Source organism: Erinaceus europaeus, chromosome X (genome assembly GCF_950295315.1).
Source record: "Erinaceus europaeus chromosome X, mEriEur2.1, whole genome shotgun sequence".
NCBI lineage: Eukaryota > Metazoa > Chordata > Mammalia > Eulipotyphla > Erinaceidae > Erinaceus > Erinaceus europaeus.
The window spans coordinates 4,667,724-4,690,435 of NC_080185.1; positions in this window are offsets into that span (position 1 = coordinate 4,667,724).

The following is a 22,712-nucleotide window of genomic DNA, read 5'->3' on the forward strand; positions in this document are numbered from 1 at the left end:
GGGTTGCTCCCAGGTTTTAGCTATTATGAATTGTGCTGCTATGAACATAGGAGTACATACCTCTTTTTGGTTGGGTGTTATGGAGTCCTTGGGGTATAACCCCAGGAGAGGAATTACTGGATCATATGGAAGGTCCATGTCTAGCCTTCCGAGAGTTTTCCAGACTGCTCTCCATAGGGGCTGTACCAATTTACATTCCCACCAGCAATGTAAAAGGGTTCCTCTGTCCCCACAACCTCTCCAGCATTTGTTGCTGCTGTCCTTTTTGATGTATGGCATTCTTACAGGAGTGAGGTGGTATCTTAGTGTTGTCTTAATTTGCATTTCTCTAACAATCAGTGACCTAGAGCAGTTTTTCATATGTTTGTTAGCCTTTTGGATCTCCTCTGAAGTGAATGTTTTGTTCATATCCTCTGCCCATTTTTGGATGGGGTCATTTGCTTTTTTGGTGCTAAGTTTGCTGAGCTTTTTACATATTTTGGTGATTAGTTTCTTGTCTGATGTATGGCATGTGAAGATCTTCTCCCATTCTGTGAGGGGTCTCTTTGTTGGTTTAATAGTCTCTTTGGCTGTGCAGAAGCTTTTCAATTTGCTGTAGTCCCATTGGTTTGTTTCTGCTTTGGTCTTCCTTGCAGTTGGGTTTGATTCATCAAAGATGTCCTTGAGGTATAGGTGGTAAACTGTTTTACCAAAGTTTTCCTCTAAGTATTTGATTGTTTCTGGTCTGACATCTAGGTCTTTGATCCATTTGGAGTTGATTTTTGTTTCTGGTGAGATAAAGTGGTTCAATTTCATTCTTCTGCATGTTACAACCCAGTTTTCCCAGCACCATTTATTGAAGAGAGCCTCCTTTTTCCATTTAATCCTTTGGGCCCCCTTATCAAAGATTAGATGTCCATAGGTGTGGGGATTTATTTCTGGGCTTTCAATTCTGTTCCACTTGTCTGTGTGCCTATTTTTGTTCCAGTACCATGCTGTTTTGATGATGATGGCTTTATATTATAGTTTAAGGTCTGGGAGTGTGATGCCTCCATTTCTGTTTCTTTTCCTTAAGATTGTTTTGGCAATTCTAGGTGTTTTCATGTTCCAGATAAATGATTGTAGTGTTTGTTCTATTCTCTTAAAGAAGCTTGGTGGAACTTTGATGGGTATTGCATTAAATTTGTATATGGCTCTGCGGAGAATATTCATTTTGATGATATTTATTCCTCCAATCCATGAGCATGGGATATCTTTCCATTTCATGGTATCAGTTTCTATTTCCTTGAGTAGCGACTCATAGTTTTCAGTATATAAGTCTTCCACTTCTTTGGTCAACTTTATTCCTAGGTATTTGATTGATTTTGCTGAAACAGTAAATGGGAGTGCTTTCTGGATGTCTTCTTCTTCAGATTTAGTGTTTGCATAAAGAAATGCCAGTGATTCTTGTATATTGATTTTGTAGCCTGATACCTTGCTATATTGCCTAATAACTTCCAGTAGTTTTCTGCTGGATTCTTTAGGTTTTTCTATGTATACTATCATATCATCTGCAAATAGTGAGAGCTTGACTTCTTCCCTTCCAATCTGTATTCCTTTGATGTCTTTCTCTTGCCTGATTGCTATGGCAAGAACTTCCAATACTATGTTGAAGAGTAACGGTGACAGTGGACAGCCCTGTCTAGTCCCCGATCTGAGGGGGAATGCTTTCAGCTTCTGTCCATTGAGTATGATGTTGGATGTAGGTTTGCTATATATAGACTCCACTATCTTGAGGAATTTCCCATCTATTCCCATTTTTTGTAGAGTTTTGAGCATGAATGAGTGTTGGAGTTTGTCAAAGGCTTTCTCTGCATCTATTGATATAATCATGTGATTTTTGGCTTTGCTTTTATTGATGTGGTGAATGACATTGATTGACTTACGGATGTTGAACCAGCCTTGCATTCCTGGGATGAATCCCACTTGGTCGTGATGAACAATCTTTTTGATATGTTGCTGTATCCGGTTGGCCAAGATCTTGTTTAATATTTTGGCATCTATGTTCATCAGAGATATTGGTCTGTAGTTTTCCTTTTTTGTTCTGTCCCTGTCAGCTTTTGGTATCAGGATGATGTTGGCTTAATATATTTGTATATTTTGGTGATTAGTCTCTTGTCTGATGTTTGGCATGTGAGGATCTTCTCCCATTCTGTGAGGGATCTCTTTGTTTGTGTGATAGTTTCTTTTGCTGTGCAGAAGCTTTTCAATTTGATGTAGTCCCAATGGTTTATGTCTGCTTTAGTCTTCCTTGCAATAATATATATTTTTAAAAAAACGATGTGGACTTGGGGACAACTACACTCCCCTGAAACAGAGACTTTTGGAGTAACAAGAGTATGCAGCTATTTACAACTCAGTTACAAGATCATGGGGCCAGGTGACAAATTAAAAATTAAATCCAGTTGACTCTGAAACCAGTAGCCTTGGGACCTCACTCTGAGATTTATGTCCTAGAGTAGGGGGTGCTGATGGGAAGGGAGTGCACACTGGCCCTGGAGAGGGCAGGCCCAGGTCCTTCCAGGTCAGGCTCAGGTACCTGTTCCTCTGACTTCCTGCTCTAGGTGATTGACCAGAAGCCACTGGAGTGTGCTCAGGGTGGAGCCAGGATCAGGACCAGGGTGTGAGGGCAGAGTTTAACTGGACCAAGAGCAAAGAGAAAGCAGAGTGAGGCAGGGAACCCAGCGAAGCCAGCAGTGATAGGTGAGGGCCTGTACCAGGATGCTCTCATCAGAACACATCACTGACAGGCTCACAGGGTAGAAAGAGTCTCCTGTAAAGACTGAGCCAGGGAGGAAGAAAAAGGTCATTCCCTCCCTGGCATGTGGAATGTTACTGGTGAGAGACTAGAAGTTTTTCCAGAGCTGGCATGACCTGGACAGCTCATGGAAGCCCCCTCAGAAGGGATCTGATACCACAGTTTGCTTTAAGAAGTCAACTCTTCAGAGATGTATGTGGTGCTGATTTGTTCTAGTTGGAAAGATGAAAAGCTTTCCCCCACACACACACCTATGGGCATCTAATCTTTGACAAAGGGGCCCATACTATTAAATGGGAAAAGCAGAGTCTCTTCAACAAATGGTGTTGGAAACAATGGGTTGAAACATGCAGAAGAATGAAACTGAACCACTGTATTTCACCAAATACAAAAGCAGATTCCAAGTGGATCAAGGACTTGGATGTTAGACCAGAAACTACCAGATACGTAGAGGAAAATATTGGCAGAACTCTTTTTCACATACATTTTAAAGACATCTTCAATGAAACAAATCCTATTACAAAGAAGACTAAGGCAAATATAAACCTATGGGGCTACATCAAATTAAAAAGCTTCTGCACAGCAAAAGCTACCACAGCACCACTACCCAGACCAAGAGACCCCTTACAGAATGGGAGAAGATCTTTACATGCCATATATCGGACAAGAGTTTAATAACCAACATATATAAATAGCTTGCCAAACTCAACAACAAGACAACAAATAACCCCATCCAAAAATGGGGAGAGGACATGGACAGAATATCCACCACAGAAGAGATCCAAAAGGCCCAGAAACACATGAAAAAATGCTCCAACTCTCTGATTGTCAGAGAAATGCAAATAAAGACGACAATGAGATACCACTTCACTCCTGTGAGAATGTCATACATCAGAAAAGGTAACAGCAGCAAATGCTGGAGAGGGTGTGGGGTCAAAGGAACCCTCCTACACTGCTGGTGGAAATGTCAATTGATCCATCCTCTGTGGAGAACAGTCTGGAGAACTCTCACAAGGCTAGAAATGGACCTACCCTATGATCCTGCAATTCCTCTCCTGGGCATATATCCTATGGAACCCAACACACCCATCCAAAAAGATCTGTGTACACATATGTTCTTAGCAGCACAATTTGTAATAGCCAAAATATGGAAGCAACCCAGGTGTCCAAAAACAGATGAGTGTCTGAGCAAGTTGTGGTATGTATACACAATGTAATACTGCTCAGCTGTAAAAAATGGTGACCACTGTTTTCAGCCGATCTTGCATGGACCTTGAAAAATTCATGTTAAGTGAAATAAGTCAGAAACAGAAGGTTGAATATGGGATGATCTCACTGAAAAACAAGATCAGAAAAAAATACACACGTAGAACTTGAAATGGAATTGGTGTATCGCACCAAAGTAAAAGACTCTGGGGTGGGTGGGTGGGGAGAATACAGGTCAAAGAAGGATGACAGAGGACCTAGTGGGGGTTGTATTGTTATATAGGAAACTGGGGAATGTTATGCATGTATGAACTATTGTATTTACTGTTGAATGTAAAACATTAATTCCCCAATAAAGAAATAAAAGATAATAAAAAAAAGCTTTTCCAAAATGTTCTTGGAGGCAGATTTAATTAGTGCTGAACAGGACCTTAAAGCTCACTTAGATCAGTTCTTTCTATGACAACTGGGACAATGTACTGCACTCTCATGAGCCTTCTCCTAAATAAGCATCCAATAATTTGGAAGACTTGTTAAAACACAGACAACTCTCCTTACTCCTCCTCCACTTCCCTTTGCTGCTCCTTTTCCCAACCCTTCCATCTCTGCCACACATCAGTCCCAGCTGCCATTTTTCCTTTATTTTTCTTTTTCTCTTTCCCTCTTTTTTTTTCTTCTTTTGGCTTGATAGGGTGGAGAAATTGAGAGTATTGAGACAAATAGAAACAGCTGTAGTCCTGCTTCACTGGACTACACACACACACACACACACACACACACACACACACACACACAGGTGGATACCTAGAGCTTGAACCTGGGTGCTTGTGCATGGTAACATAGCTACTCAACCAGATGCACCAGTTGACCTCACTTTTCCTCTTCTCCAACACTATGTCATACAGGTGGAAAGGAGGTCTTAGACCTGTATTTTCTAAATCTTTCTCCAAGGTAACTCTAACAGAAGTAAGTGGTCAATATCCACTCAACAGAGTCTTTGTCATATTAAAGTTATTCTTCAAGTATACAGTTACCTAGGTCTTTGTCTTTTTGAGGCTCTATGTTAAGTACTTTGAGGGGTTCTAAAGGAAAGAAACTGGTCTGTTAAGTTGTTCCTAGTGTTCTGCATTGCAAAGGAGAGGATGGCAGACATCGTAAAATGAACTAAAATTGTTTTGATGGTTGATGCAAGGAAGAGAGCTTATTTCCTAATCCGGTTGCCTTTATAGAATAGCTGCATAGGTGGTCTAACATGGAGAAACACGAGACTGTTGATAGCCATGGAGAGTATACCCCAGCAATGTCTCTCATAGGCACCAGGTTGTTTAAGAAAGAATCCATTAAATTAGAAAGAACAAAAATGACACTGAGGCAACTTAAAGAGTAAACCAGCATGTTGGTTTTGTCCAGACCACTTTAACTCTGGACCATAATAATTCTCCTTGGCTTATCTGATGATGGGCCCAGTAATCGCCCCAATGTACTTCCTCCCATCTCAGCAGTGTCTACTGGAGACTGAGAGGTGATAAAGCCCCAGTGGAGAGAAGGGTATATGGAACTCTGGTGATAGAAATTGTATGGAACTATACCCCTCCTATCTCACAGTCTTGTTGATCATTATTAAGCCACTAGTAAATTAAATAAAAAGTGTTCTCAGCAAATGAAAGTAGTACTACCAGGTGATTGGGTAATTTCATTCCTGAGCAACTGAAGCATAAGAAAATATTGAGGGGGTCGGGTGGGGACACACTGGGTTAAGGGCTCAGTGTAAGAAGTGTAAGGACCAGCACAAGGATCTTAGTTCGAGCCTCCATTCCTCAACTGCAGAGGGATCACTTCACAAGAGGTGAAACAGGTCTCTCCCTCTCTCTATCTTTCTATCTCTCTCTGTCTTTCCCTCTCCTTTCAATTTCTCTCTGTCCTATCAAATAAAAATGAAAACAAACAAACAAACAAAAAAGGCTTGAGGAAGCTGTGGATTCATAGTGCCAACACTGAGCTCCAACAACTGGAGGCTAACAAACAAACAACCAAAAGACAAAAAAAAATTACTCATTTGAAAAGATAAGTCTATCTGTATGTCTACTGAATAACTTTTTAAAATTATCTTTATTTATTTATTGGATATAAACAGCCAGAAATTTAGAGGGAAGGGGGAGATAGAGAGGGAGAGAGACAGAGAGACAGAGAGACATCTGTAGCCTTGATTCACCACTCGTGAAGCTCTCCCCCTGCAGGTGTGGACCAGGGGCTTGAACTTGGGTCCTTGTGCATTATAATATGTGTGCTCAACCAGGTGTGCCACCACCCGGTCTCCTGAATAATTATTTATAATAGTGAAGATACAAAACAACACCAAGTGTCCATCAATGAGTGAATGGTTAATGAAGATGTGGTATAAATATTTGCATTGGAGGCCAATCAGCTATAAACCAGATAAACTCCTGCTATTTGTTGCAGTGTGGAATGGGAACTATTCAGACTAAGTGAATTAAGTCAGAAGAAGAAAGACAATTATAGGATGTCACTCATACATGGAAGATGAAGAAACAAAGCAAATGAACAAATAAAACAAAGAAAGAAACCAGCTCTTTGATGTAAAAAAATCAGACTGGCAGCTAGCAAAATGAAATGGAGGTGAGAGTGGGTAAAATGGGCAAAGGGTCAAGTGTGTGATGGAGGATCAGAGGCAGACTATGTAGTGAGTGTGATGGAGCATAGACAGCTGCCGATTTATAATGCTGCCCACCTGGAACTTACAGAACATTGTAAACCGGTGACCCTTCAGTAAATATCTAGTTTACTAAATACCAAAAGACAAAAGTCAGGGAGCTCAAACATAGGAAGAAATGATCTTACAATATGAAAATTCTTCCTCCTCACATCTAATATAAAATAAAACTACGATTCTGGAAAGGGAAGCAGCTTGCTGCTGAAATCACCCATCTCCTAAGTGGCTGAGCGTGAAGCAACTCTGTGTCTGCATGACTGAAATCCCCCTCTCCAGCCTCCAGCATGCTCTGCTACTTAAGCCCTCTTTGGCTAATCTTTAATGGCTAATTAGCTGTCCCATCATTAAAAGAATTCAGAGAAAAGCAAAGGAATGGGGCTCCCATGACCTGCTGACCTTGTTGTGTCATTAAAAAGAAGATAGCTTTGAGTCAAAACATGGTGTATTCACTTCTTCTGTGTGAGTCTCCGATTATCCAGCATCCTCTCCTTTTTTATCCTTTCTCTTCTGAGGTGGTCCCTTCTCCCACCCTCCACATGGAAATATTTCATTACTTATATTTTTCTATTCTGGGAAAATGAGTTAATGTTTAAGTTCTTAGAGCAAGGACTATTCTATAAGCACTAGTAATGTTAGATAAATGAAATGGAGTAAATATAGCTATCATTTAAATTTTTTCAGTTCAAAAAGACCATAATAATCACAGAACTGCATGCTGGTGAACCTGAGGGAAGTTCTGATGTGGGAGAATGTTTGAAATGTGAGAAAAGAAACATTTTTTCATTTAAAGCAATTACTTTAATCATACTGTTTTCGTAACCTGACTTTGTCACTCAATAGTATACTAAGTGCATTGTGCAATGTTTGTGTGCATAGATTCACACCATGATTTTAACAGATGCACAATGTTCTGTATTATTGGTGCACTGATAACTTGGTTAACTAAACACCGCCAATGGAGGTTCTGAGTGTCTCTACTATGTTAGGGGTTGTAAATAAAGCTCTTTACATTCTCTGTGATTTGCCCACTTCTGCAGATTGCTCTTTAGGAAGGTTTTACTAAGTAATAATAATAATAATAATAATAATAATAGTTGAGTGAACATCTTGCAAATCTTTATTAACTTTTGATGACTTTCCAAACATGTTCTTTGCTCATTTATTTCTGTTCATTTTTCTTTGACAGATTTGAAGAGTTTAAAATAGTAAGATGATTGGCTTCTTTATATATATAAAAAGGAAACACTGACAAAACCATAGGATAAGAGGGGTACAACATCACACAATTTCTACCACCAGAACTCTGTATCCCATGCCCTCCCCTGATAGCTTTCCTATTCTTTAACCCTCTGGAGTATGGACCCAAGGTCATTGTGGGATGCAGAAGGTGGAAGGTCTGGCTTCTGTAATTGCTTCCCCGCCGAACATGGGTGTTGACAGGTTGATCCATACTCCCAGCCTGCCTCTCTCTTTCCCTAGTGAGGTGGAGTTCTGGGGAATGGGAGGTCCAGGACACATTGGTAGGGTTGTCTATCCAGGGAATTCTGGTTGTCATCATGCTAGCATCTGGAATCTAGTGGCTGAAAAGAGAGTTAACATAAAACCAAACAAGTTGTTGACTAATCATGAACCTAAAGGTTGGAGTAGTACAGATGAAGAATTGGAGGGTGTCCGTTTTGTAGATAGCTAGTAGCATATTTTAGTTATATTACAAAGGGCCTATAGCTATTCTAGTTTTTTTCCCCCTCAGCCTGAAATCTTATATGTAGGTGGATCCAAGTTACTGTCTGGGAGATGATATCATGGCTGGAAAACGGACAAGAAAGCTGGATCAAGGAAGAGAGAAGCCAATCCCTCTCTCCATTGTTACTGGTCATCTATATCAGGAATAACAAAACAAGGAAGAGAGTAGCTCCCAAATATGGGAAAGGGGTATAAATATTATTGACTGTAAACCCTATTGATCTGATCTGATCTGGGGCCCATATTCAGCTTAGGAGCCTATGTAACCTCTGCATCCCTGTAGATCCACGCTCACATTCTGTGGTCATGAGTAGGAATGTTCCAAGCTGCCCCAATGTCAGGACCCATTTTCCTCAGGTGTAGCATAGAGTATGGTGTCCAGCCTCCCTTCAGAGGATGGAACATTCTCTACCATTGCTGATCCAAGTTGAGGGTAAGGTGCTATGGGGCCCACAAAAGAGTCTGTTTTGTTGTTCCTGATAGATGATGACCAGTAACAATGGAGAGAGAGATTGGCTGCTCTCTTCTTTGATCCAGTTTTCTCATCCTTTTTCCAGCCATGACATCATCTCCTCAGACAATAACTTGGATCCACCTACATATCAGATTTCAGGCTGAGGGAAAAGCTACAGGCCCTTTGGAATATAACTAAAATATGCGTAAGAGCTATCTATGAAATGGAGACCTCCAATTCTTCGTCTGCACTACTCCAGCCTTTAGTTTCATGCCCCAGTTTCACATGTGATAGGATCATGCCCCCTCTCTCCTCTCTCGTATTGATAAATAAAATATTTTTTTAAAAATCAATTAGCTTGTCAGCTTAATCTGCAGCTTGGCGATACGAGAATCCGGCATGAAGCCCAGCCAGTCTATCTTGGCGTTACTCTCGATCGCACTCTGTCATTTCACAAACATCTCATAAAAACTGCAACAAAGGTGGGTGCAAGGAATAACATCATTGCAAGACTGGCCAGCTCCTCTTGGGGCGCGAGCGCTTCCACACTACGATCATCATCTCTGGCATTATGCTATTCCACTGCAGAATACTGTGCCCCAGTGTGGTTCCGTAGCCCCCATGTCCACTTGGTCGATTCCAAATTATATTCCTCCATGAGGATCATTTCTGGAACCATCCGTTCCACCCCGGTTCCATGGCTGCCAGTTCTTAGCAACATCGTCCTGCCAGATATTCGTTAGGATGCGGCATCATCTAAGTTCATTTCCCACGTCTACGCTCGACCGGACCTGCCAATATACGCGGATATCTTCGCCCACCCTGTCCAACGCTTGACGTCTCATCACCCAATCTGGTCTCCTACGCCTACACTGAACTTCTCTGTTCCAGTCTCTTGGAAGCAGAGTTGGCAGTCAGCTGAGGTAAAGAACAAACACCTCATCAGAGACCCCTGCAAGCGTCAACCCGGCTTGACCTAGCACGTGATGATTGGGCCCTCCTCAATCGCTATCAAACAGGCCATGGCCGGTGCGCCGCTATGTTCCATCGCTGGGGAGCCAGAGACCACCCGAACTGCCCCTGCGGCTACAGACAGACTATGACCCACATAGTCAACGACTGCCACCTCACCAGATTCAAAGGAGGTCTCAAAACTTTACAGGCTCAACCTGACACTGTTGACTGGCTACGGAAGAAGGGCAAACACTAGAAGAAGAAGAAGCTTGTCAACTATCCTTCCAGAGACCTATTGCACTGTCCCCAAAATGGTACACCAAGACTTCCAGTGATTGTAGACTATTATGCCGTTTCTTTGTTCATGGATCTTAGACAACTGTTCTCCACTGTATAGGCCTTTATTTCTTCACTTGTAGAGTGTGAATGTGGGTTCAGATAAAAAGAGAAAGATTGGGTTCAAATCAATGAATATTGATTGGAAAGCAATTTGAGACTGGACACAATTCTAAGTACTTCGCTAATTTCCAACTCATCCGGAATATGATAGCAAGTGCCAAAATGTGAAGAAAGTGGACTTTTTGGAATTTCCTAGCACAAGAACTACATAGGGTCTATTATAGGTAAAGGAAAGTAGCTAGAATGTGTCCTCTTTCAAATCAACCAAACTGATACTGTTCTTTTCTTATGGTATCGATTTTCTCAATGAATCTCGAGACTATGCCACCTAAAATGAAGAGGGAGTGGAGGGGAGACACTGAAGTCTTGCCAAAGATGGGTATGACAAGAAGCAATCATAGAGAATGTAAGAGGTAGACACATTAGGGGGCCAGCAGGTGCAGATAAGGCCAGCCAATGCATAGTATTGTCCATCTGTGCATTGTGTGGAGCTTCACATATAACTGAGAAACTTAAATCAGACTGAGAGGAAGCATAGTTGAATCTATTCAAGACTAGAATCTTTCAGTGTGTTGCACAGATGAGTAATGGAGTGGTGAGATGAGATAGTTGCTAGAAGACAAGGCAACTCACAGTGTTCCAGTTTACAGTGCCCAGGAAAGTTTCTTACGGGTCCCTCTAAACAAAATATGGGTAGAGGACACTGTGTGAGTTCCTGGGTTTGTACCTCAGCATCACATGGGCATGCCATAGATGGCATCAGGGGAGCTGCATGGATAGTGAAGTGGTGTTGTGGTGTCTCTCCTCACCTCTCTTTCTTACTTTAAAAATGAAAGAATAGAACTTGGCCCTGAATTCATCCCCAGCACCACACTAAAGCACAATGAAATTGTGCGTAAGGGAGTGCATAAGCCCTGGACTTCTGCTGTCCTGACTGGTGTGGTTTTTTTCACTGAAGATGCACTGATAAGGTGAGATAGGGAACCTGCCTGCATGTTGTTGCCCCAGGGGTCCACATGGAGAGTGTCCCATTACTGCCCCACTCTCCAAATGGAGGCTGGGTTAGCCAGCCCTGCCACTCAGGGAAGACTGGTCCTAAAATGAGTGCAGCCTAGAATGTTCCCAGTTGTGACCATGAACCGTGAGCTCAGACTAATATGGTGGAGAGGTTACATAGGTTCCTGTGCTAAATATAAATGTATATGAGCCTTGGGTCAGGTGGATGGGGGAAACAGTTAATTTTACTCATATATATTTTTCAAGAATGAAAGCTACTGTCAGCCCTAACCAAACTTTCTAGCCCTTTGTTATACTCTGACACCACCTTCTCAGACAATATTTTAATTCATCTTCATGTTAGTTATAAAACTTAAACTAAAATTATGACTGTTGTGGGCCCCTAGGAACATGCCTAAAATGGACTTTCTAGCTTCCTTACACACTAAGATTCATATTCTCATCTGCTCTACTCCCTATTTTTGGTTCCTAGTCATTAGTCATTTGCCCCATTTTGTATGTTGCCACTTTTTACACCAAGTTGCAAACGCTAATATGATTCCATCCTGACTTTCCTGGACAGATAACCTCACCAGTGTGTCCTGGAACCTCACCTATCCAGAGCTTTACTCCAATAGAGAAATGTTGGAGAGTGGGGCCCACTGTCCCAGAAAGTCCAGGCTGTTGTTTCCATGAAGTCCAAGTGGGTTGACCCCTAACTCTCCCTTTGGGTCAAGACAAGCATAGGTCCCCCGGTCTCTGGAATTTATGATGGCTGTACTCCCAGACATGGGTTCCTTTCTACACATGCCACTTCCCCTCCCCCCTTCCTTCTAAAAGCCATGGATCACGGTGTGCTGTTAACCTTAAAACTACCAGCAAACATCCTGATTGCCCAGCTGCCTCCCTTTTCCCCCTGATGCCCTAAAGTGCCTGCAATCTAGCTCTGGAAAAATGTACATTTTAAAGCTTGTGACCAAACCTTGTATGGTAACCTTTTACTTGTGATCTGTCTGTTGGTCAAAATGTGACTATGCATTGTGTTGCTCTGTGTTTGGGTTAATGGTTACCTCAACCTTCCCCCTCCCCAGTTATGGATATATTTACCTGCTTTTTCTTTCAATAAACAACTTGTCCCGCTGAGGCTTTCCCAGAGCTGACTACACTGCCTCTCTGCACACATTGCGCTCAGCAAGCAGAGCTACCCCAGGACCCCCTGGGTGGCAGCTCTGACCTCTGTCTCCCCAATGGCCAGGGGAGGTGGGTGGGACCTGGAGTGGATGGTCCCACAGAGAAATATAGAAACAGGGGTATAGATCAACCTGCTAATGCCCATGTCCAGTGGAGCACCAATTACTGCCACCTTCTGCAGAAGAATTTTGATCCCAAAATTCCCAAAAGAATTTTGATCCATACTTCCAGAAAGGGAGAAGTGATGGGGAAGATGACCAAAGGGCTCTGAACTCCAATTCCATCAGGACCCAGAAAGAGAAGAGGAAAAAGGTAGGAACATTTAGATGCAGGAATAGTTGTAAGTGTCACTTGGAAGTGAAGAGAAGGTGTGAATATGGAACAAATGGGCAAATATATAGAAATATAGATAGATAGTTGTGTAAATAGTAGTTAACCCATATCTGCAACCTTGGGAGAATGGCTGTAGCTTCCAATGGAAGGAATGGGGATACAGAACTCTGGTGGTGGGAATGATAAGGAGTTGAACCCCTGTTATCTTGTAATTCTGTAAATCAATATTAAATCACTAATAAAACATCATTTAAAAAAGCGTCCCATGTGCCATGGAGAGGAAAGGCCGTACTTCCACTGTCACTCAGCTGTGACACTAGGGTTCCTTGTGGGGCGTTCAGGGGAGAAATAGGTGCACCAAGCATTTTTTTAATGACTTGCAGCTTTCTGTGTAACATGAAACTCAGGAGATCTATACCCAATGGTCTAGAGGTGAGGCTTTATAGTAGGAGCCTTTCCACATTGTTTTACTGATGAGAACATGGTGAGTGATTTCCTCAAAACCCACAGACTATACACAGGACTTATTTAGAAACTCACAGGGCCAAGCAGTGCTGCCTGGCTTGGCAGAGAAGCTGAATTGAGCCTGGAGTTTTGGATCCTTGGGGTGGGAGAGTCTGTTGGCATAACCACTGTATTATCTCTCCCCCACCCTCAATTATCTCTTGCTCAGGAATGACGGATTAAGCTAAGAATCCTACTTCTAACTAAAAAGCCCTCAGGCTCCCATAGCCTACAAGGGAAGAAAAAGAACAAAAAATGTTTTAACAGTCACTGTGCTTCAACTCAGAGAATTAAATAATATTGAAAAAAAACTGTTAATTTCCATAACTTTGAACTCCTTAAGTAAATACTTAAACACAAGACAATCTAGGCAAGAGTGATCAGTAATTTGAAAAGTAATGAGATAGGACCTCATAACAAACTATATAGAAGGGTTAAACCAACAAGAAGAAATACTGGAGAAAAGAACCAGGACAAAAGTCTAGCTAAAAGCCCCTCAAAGGTTAAACCAAAAAATAATGAGGTCAACATCCAAACACTAGTTAAGGAAATAGTCACAGGAGTGAGTAAAGACATTGACAGAATTGTCATCAGAAATGAAGAAACAACAAATGAGATTCTGTAAGAAAACACTAATTATCTCAATGTTATTAGAGAGCTGATAGCTTCTTCTTCTTCTAGCGTTTGCTCTTCTTCCGTAGCCAGTCAACAGTGTCAGGTTGAGCCTGATGTAAAGTTTCGAGACCTCCTTTGAATCTGGAGAGGTGGCAGTCGTTGACTATGTGGGTCATAGTCTGTCTGTAGCTGCAGGGGCAGTTCGGGTCGTCTCTGGCTCCCCAGCGATGGAACATAGCGGCGCACTGGCCATGGCCTGTTCGATACCGATTGAGGAGGGCCTAATCATAACGTGCTAGGTCAAAGCCGGGTTGACGCTTGCAGGGGTCTGTGATGAGGTGTCTGTTCTTTACCTCAGCTGACTGCCAACTCTGTTTCCAAGAGTCTGGAACAGAGAAGTTCAGTGTAGGCATAGGAGACCACATTGGGTGACGAGACGTCAAGCATTGGACAGGGTGGGCGAAGATATCCGCGTATATTGGCAGATCCCGTTGAGCGTAGACGTGGGAAATGAACTTAGATGATGCCGCATCCTAACGAATATCTGGCAGGGCGATGTTGCTAAGAACTGGCAGCCATGGAACCGGGGTGGAACGGATGGTTCCAGAAATGATCCTCATGGAGGAATATAATTTGGAATCGACCAAGTGGACATGGGGGCTACGGAACCACACTGGGGCACAGTATTCTGCAGTGGAATAGCATAATGCCAGAGATGATGATCGTAGTGTGGAAGCGCTCGCACCCCATGAGGAGCTGGCCAGTCTTGCAATGATGTTATTCCTCGCGCCCACCTTTGCTGCTGATAGCTGAAATAGCTGAGCTAAGAACACAATTAGCTCAATTAGCTGAACAAGCTAAAACAGTATCAGAACAGGGTGACAAAATAGATGAACTACAGAAAATAGTAGAGGGGAGAGAGAATAGAATAAATAAGGCTCAAAACAGAATTAGCAAAATTGGGGATGAATTAGAGACAGCTAAAAAAGAAGTAAGAAATCTAAAAAGAGATTAAGAGATACTGAAAAGAATAACAGAGACCTATGGGATGGCTTCAATAAAATAATAATATGTGCATTATTGGATTACCAGAGGAAGAAAAAAAGAGGGGGTGGAGAAAGCATTCTACAGGACATAATATCTGAAAACACCTCTAGTCTAGACAACATAAAAAAATAAGGCTCAAGAAGCCCAGAGAGTCCCACACAGAATTAACCCAGACTTAAAGATGCCAAGACACATCATATTTAAAATGAAAAGAAATAAGGATAAAGAAAAGATACTGAAGGCTGCAAGAGAAAAACAGAGTCACCTACAAAGGAAAACTCAAAAGATTAGCATCAGACTTCTCCACACAAACACTAGAGGCCAGAAGAGAATGGCATGATATTTCTCGAGTACTCAATGAGAAAGGCTTTCAAATAAGAATACTGTATCCTGTTAGACTGTCATTCAGATTAGATGGAGGCATAAAAACCTGCTCAGACAAGCAACAGTTAAGAGAATCAACTATCACCAAGCCTGCTCTGAAAGAAGTTCTGAAAGTTCTGCTATAAACAGTCAGACCACCATAAATATGCCACATATCAGAACACTCTAAAAAATCCTTTTTGATTTTCTTCTATTTTTTAAGTGGCTGGCGCTCTATTTGAAAGACAAAATATCTGACCAATCAAAGCCTCACCCATGCCTGGGAAAGAATACCGGGAGGTTTTGTTTTGTTTTGTTTTGTATTGTTTTGTTTTGTTTTGTTTTTGATACCTCTTACAATTGGCTGTCTTTCCTCAGGCTGCCTGCATGCAATCTGGAGTGATCCAATCTGCAGAATGACTGTTAGGGCTTTTATATTTTATTATTACTATTATATATGTGTGTGTCCCTTTCCCCCCCCCTCCTTCTTCAGGTTGACCAAAATTAACTGTTGTTGTTTTTTCCATTGCTATGTGACTGGATGTCCAATCCATTGTGAAAGGAACTTGTTTTACTCTACCTCTTCCCTCCACTCTTCTTTTTCCCTCCTCCTAGTGAATTAAAAAAAAAGAAACTCTTTCCTTTCACTGCTCTTTTTTTGTTGTTGTTCTTGTCTTCTTTTCTTCTATCCTCCTTCATTTGCTTTTTGAATTAACGGATACTCACTTCTGAATTATTTGGGGGAAGAAATCTGACTGAGAATGGACTGTGTGTGTGTGTCTCTTCTCTACTTACCTTCCTCCCCTTGATCCCCAGAATTTACAGTGGACAGTAGATTTGCATAATTGCCCATTCCTGTTTTACCTTTTTTCCTTTATCTTTCTTTTTGTTCTGGATTTGGTTGGTATTTTTTCATGGACTGGACTTGTTGTTTGGATAACTGGTATTGGTTGAATTGCACCAATCCTTGCTTCAGTTACTATCATTGTAATTTCTGAGGTTGGTGACTGCATTTTTCATAAAGGTATTTAGTATAGTATGGCTTGTACTCAAAACACAACAACTGACAAAATACAGAACAGAAAAATAAAAAATACATCAATTAAAAATGGGGGGAGTCGGGCGGTAGGGCAGCGGGTTAAGCGCATGTGGCGCAAAGCACAAGGACTTGTCTAAGGATCCCAGTTTGAGCCCCCAGCTCCCCACCTGCAGGGGGAGTCGCTTCCCAGGTGGTGAAGCTGAAGCAGGTCTGCTGGTGTCTGTCTTTCTCTCCCCCTTTCTGTCTTCCCCTCCTCTCTCCATTTCTCTCTGTTCTGTGCAACAATGACGACATTAATAACTACAACAATAAAAACAAGGGCAACAAAAGGGAATAAATAAATTTTTAAAAAATGGTTAAATCAAGAACAAATAAAACTTCTACCACAATGAATCAAGACAGGAGCCCAGAAGAAACTCTAAATCAGTCAGAGGTAACCATAGATAAGAAAACTATGCAATCAATAATAAACCCAATAACAACAGAAATGATGACAACTATGGAGGAATGGGCTAACAGAATTAAGGAAACAACAGATGAGACCCTCAAGAAAAATACAAGCTACCTCGAGGTAATTAGAGAACTGAAAGCTGAAATAGCTGAATTAAAAGGTCAATTAGCAGAACAAGGTAATACTATAACTGAACTGAAGAAAGAAGCTGAGGTAAGGGAAAGCAGGCCAACAGGAGCAGAAAAAACAGGAGCTAGACAGAGGATGAGCTAGAGTAAACAAAGAAAGAGGTAAAAAGCTCAAAAAGAGATATAGAGACACTGAAAACAACAACAGAGACACATGGAATGATCTCAAAAGAAGTAACATTCATATAATTGGCCTACCAGAGGAAGAAAGAGAGGAAGGGGAAGTAAATATTCTAGAGGAAATAATGGAAGAAAACTTCCCAGATCTAAACAACATAAAGGACATTAAGATTCAAGAGGCCCAGAGAGTCCCAAACAGAATCAACCCAGACCTGAAGACACCAAGACACATAGTTACAATGAAAAGAAGTAAGGATAAAGAAAGGGTCCTAAAGGCTGCAAGAGAAAAACAAAAAGTCACATTTTTGGTATTATTTATCTATTTCCTTTAATAGTAACTCATATTTTCCAGTATAAAAGTCTTTCACTTCTTTTGTCAGCTTTATTCCTAGGTATTTTATTGACTTTACTGCAAGAGTGAATGGTACTGATTTCTGGATATCTTCTTCAGATTTCAGTGTTTGCATAAAGAAATGTCATTGATTTTTGTACATTGATTTTTGTAGCCTGACACCTTGCTAAATTGCCTAATAACGTCCAGTAGTTTTCAGCTGGATTCTCTAGGTTTTTCTATGTATACTATCATATCATCTGCATATAGTTCATATCATCTACATATAGTGAGAGCTTGACTTCTTCCCTTCCAATCTGTATTCCTTTGATTTCTTTCTCTTGCCTGATTGCTATGGCAAGAACTGCCAATACTTCATTGAAGAGTAATGATGATAATGGACAGACCTGCCTGGTCCCTGACCTGAGGGGGAATGCTTTCAGCTTCTCTCCATTGAGTATGATGTTGGCTGTAGGTTTGCTATATATTGACTCCACTATCTTGAGGAATTTCCCATCTATTCCCATTTTTGTAGTGTTTTCATCATGAAAGGGTGTTGTATTTTGTCAAAGGCTTTCTCTGCATCTATTGAGATAATCATGTGGTGTTTGGTTTTGCTTTTATTGATGTAGTGAACGACATTGATTGATTTACGTATGTTGAACCAACCTTGCATTCCTGGGATAAATCCCACTTGGTTGTGATGAACAATCTTTTTGATATGCTGCTATATCCAGTTGGCCAGGATCTTGTTTCATATTTTGGCATCTATGTTCATCAGAGATATTGGTCTGTAGTTTTCCCTTTTTGTTGTGTCCCTATCTGCTTTTCGTATCAGGGTGATTTTGGCTTCATAGAAGGTGGAATGGAGTGCTCCTGTTTCCTCCATCTTGTGGAAAAGCTTTAGAAGTATAGGTATTAACTGTTTCCTGAAGGCTTTGTATAATTCATTTGTGAAGCCATCTGGTATAGGAAAGACATCCCATGCTCATGGATTGGAAGAATTAATACTATCAAAATGAATATTCTCCTCAGAGCCATATACATATTTAACAGGATACCCATTAAAGTTCTACCAAGTATCTTTAAGAGAACAGAATAAATTGCCAAATAATGTGATTATAGCAATAACTATCTATTGTCTTCTTAAACACTAAGATGGCAGGAACCTCCCACTTCCTCTATAGAGCCTATATTTCCCCCAGTTCTGGAACCTATAGGGTGGGGCTCACTTTCCTGCATGCTTCTCTCAATTCATATCTAATGATATTGCATCCGCCGATCCCAACCTAGTCAATGCAACAAGTACCACCTCATCATGCTTCACTTCAGACTGTGTCCAGAGAGATCAGGCATGGAAAGTCAACCCTTCACCCTCATTACTTGGGTAAGACCTTTCCTTTCATAGTATTCTCTAATTCCATTCCAGGTGGTTCACTTGCTAACAAAGTCCCAAAACCTAGATATAGACCAGGTCATGTAAGATAGAGTATATGTTCACATGTATCCATAAATTAGGGCAAACTACATACCTGAAAGCAAAAATACACAATAGTCTGTAGTGACTCAGTATGAAGTTCATAATGAAATAGTGTCTACTTTGATTTAAATACCTTCCTCACCCACTTCCTATTACACTTCTCTCACTTACTCCAAAGCTAACCTTATCAAAGCAAGGACTACAAAAGCTAAATAAGGGCAAGAGACTGGCATACTTTAACAATGACTCTTTAGTCACTGTCAGGCCATTCCATCAGCTGGGGCCCTAATCGGTGAGTCCTGAGATTCCCAAACAGACTTGATAGGTCTAGACCTCAAATAAATCCCTCTCTCCATTATTGCCAGTTATTTCCATCAGGAACAACACAATAGACCCCTTTGTGGGGCCCCCATAGTACCTTGCCCTCAACTTGAATCAACAACGGTAGACAATGTTCCACCCTCCAAAGGTAGGATGAACAACATACTCTATGCTACACCTGAGGAAGATGGGTCTATATTTGGGCAGCCTGGAATGTTCCTACTCGTGACCACAGAATGTAAGCTCAGATCTAGAGGGATGCAAAGGTCACATAGGCTCCTAAGCTGATTATGGGTCCCAAATCAGATCAAATCAATGGGGTTTACCATCAACAATATTAATACCCCTTTCCCATATTAGGGAGCTACTCTCTTCCCTGATCCAGCTTTCTGGTCCTTTTACCAACCGTGACATCATCTCCCCAGACAGTAACTTGGATCCACTGGCATATCAGATTTTACGCTCAGGGGAAAAAAGAAAAAGGAAGAAAATATTGGCAGAAATCTTTTCCACATAAATTTTAAAGACATCTTCAATGAAACTAATCCAATTACAAAGAAGAGTAAGGCAAGTATAAACCTATGGGGCTACATCAAATTAAAAAGCTTCTGCACAGCAAAAGAAACCACTACCCAAACCAAGAGACCCCTTACAGAATGGGAGCTCTTTACATGCCATGCATCAGACAAGAATTTAATAACCAACATATATAAAGAGCTTGCCAAACTCAACAAGAAAACAAACGACTCCATCCAAAAATAGGGAGAGGACAGGGACAGAATATTCACCACAAAAGAGATCCAAAAGGCTGAGAAACACATGAAAAAAATGCTCCAAGTCTTTTATTGTCAGAGAAATGCAAGGTGCATTTAGCCAGGTGCTGCCTGCAGCCCAACCCAGGCATGACAGCTCAGGCTTCACAGCATTGTATGGTATTTGGACAAATGCGCATGTCCATAGGAGAGTCTGCCTTCCACTGCATTGAGTATTTCCTCTGCCATTTTCCTACCCTGCTTTCAAACTCTGCTCTTTTGTCATTTTACAAAAAGATTGGTTTTTCATCAGCCTTTAAACTGTGATAATAATAGGCCAGAATTCTTGAAGAGTTCTGTGCTGAAGTGGGGGATGTGGTGGTCAAGCTATGGTACTATTAATCTCCTCTCAAGAACACCTCATTCTTAAACTTTGTGCCCCAACAATACATTTACTATCAAAGCAGATGGCTGATTAGTATCCCAATAAAAGATTTCTTGTTACTTCAATGCAAAACCCCTCAAATATGTGATCATCAGGGCAAATTGATTAATCCTGTTTCTAAGCTTCAAAGTTCCACTTCCCAAGTGAACTTATAAAGCTTTCTCTAGGGAGGGTGTGTGTGGAGCTGTGGGTTTTTGAATAAGCAGAGTCTAGGCACTTTCTAATAAGGTGCCCAGCCCAAGCCTGCTGCAGTGAACTCCCCATCAGACCACTTGCATATGCTCCCTGACCCTCTTCCAATCACCCATCACCAGTGCAACCTTCCCAGATGCCTCCCCATGGTGAGATGTCAGGTTTACCATTGCCTAGAGAATGACACATAAATTCATTACCTGGCTTCCAGGACTCTTCTCAAATGAATTTGTTCTACTTCTCCACTCTACCCCACTCCCATATCCTGTAGTCTATAAACCCCCTATTTGGCCTCAGGCGTCTAGTCTAGTTTGATTTCAGCAAAGGAATGACCCAATCCATTGTTATCCCTTGGCAATAGACTGATTTCTCTCACTCTCCCTCTGAGCTGATGGTTATTTCCAGAAAGGTTGGTATTATTCAGAGAAGCATGCTAGCCAGGAAATGGGGAATAATGGAGACAAATAATGGATGAGCTGAGCAACATTGGGGTTCACATGAGGCTGGTGCTGCCCCTAATTCCAGTGACTTGTCCCCAGTTCTTAGATCTGGGAGAGAATTAGAAGGTACCCAACCTCTATGGCCCTTTTTCTTGGGTTTCATTCTGGGAGACAGAGAGCCAAAACATATGGTATTGCAAGCTAGCTGGGACACATTTAGGTTACTACAACTACCAGGTGTGGTGGCACCACCATTCAGCTCTTTGAGTTTGGTTAGAGGCTCTGCTGCAGATAGTGTCTCTGACTCAGCTTTCCCTTCACTCCCATTCCATAGCCCCCCAAGCCCATAGTCTCCTCATAGACACACAACCATGGAAATGAAGGTCCTTCTCTCCCTGATTAACAGAAGTCTTCCTTGATGACTAGTTGGATGAGTCCTTTTATGTAACCCTGCTGAGTGAGGGAGCCACTGGCGCCCAGCAGGAACCAAGTCAGCATGTGAGAGAGAACAAAAAGAGGGTTTCTGTACAACTTGGGCCCTGTCATATAGCTTTCAGTGAGTTCCCATTCCTAGGGTCTGTTTCCACATTTTCCAAGTCCTCTGAGGCTCTCCTGGGAAGGCAGTAGGTACAGTTCAGTGTGTGAATTGTGAATCACAGAGAGATGTTTGATTTTGAGAAGTGGAAGTTGGAACTCACTTTTCTTCTTTGATTTGTCTTGACTATGTTTTGGGAAGTTGAAGGCGCTGCATTAGTAAGATATTATCTGGATCCTTTGAGGTTGCCCCAGCAGCCCTTCTTACTCCATTGTATCTCAAGTATGATTCTTGGATTCAAATGTCTTAATAGTCTAAAGCTGCGACTTTTTATCATAAGAGCCATTTCTCACCTGGTAGTGGAAAGGCAGAGTGGAGGGAACTACCTACTCTTTGAGACCTGATGTGCTCAAGTATGTTTCTCTATAAGATGCTTCAGAGCAGATGTGTGAGCTCAAATCCATTGTGGAATGCTGGCCACACACCACAAGGACTAGGCTTATTGATACAAATCTTCCTTAGATAGAAGGTCCTTTGCTAGGAGGTTTATTAACAATAAAAATGAGATTACAAACTGAAAATGATAAAAACAACAAACCTGTTTGTGGATACCCCACAAACAAAACCTGGAGGTCATTTCAAACTCATCTAAGTCACTTTAGGAAAAGGGTGAGCAGCTCAGTGAGTGGCACAGTGGATAAGGTGTTGATCTCTCAAACATAAAGTCCTATGTTAGATCTTTGGCATCATATTGCCAGAGTGATGTTCTGGTTTTCTCTCATTAATAAATAGTCTTTTAAAAAGGGGGAAACTGAAACTCCAAGATTAAGTACTTCTTGTTCTCTAGTATACAAGTGGTCAAAGGCAAAGCCAGACTTCACATCATCCAGGGCAGTCTCCACTGCTAAAAATGTGACATAAAGTATTTATAGGTGGAATGAGATGCTGCCTGAGGTTGGCTCCAAAACAATCCATCCCAAGGGTTAGAAGGGCAAAACTCTGAACTGGGGACAGAGAAGGGGCAGGTTTGGCACATGCATTGAAGACTAAGTGGTGGGCACACACAGAATCAGTACATTTTTCTCCCACTTCAGTATATTTTGGAA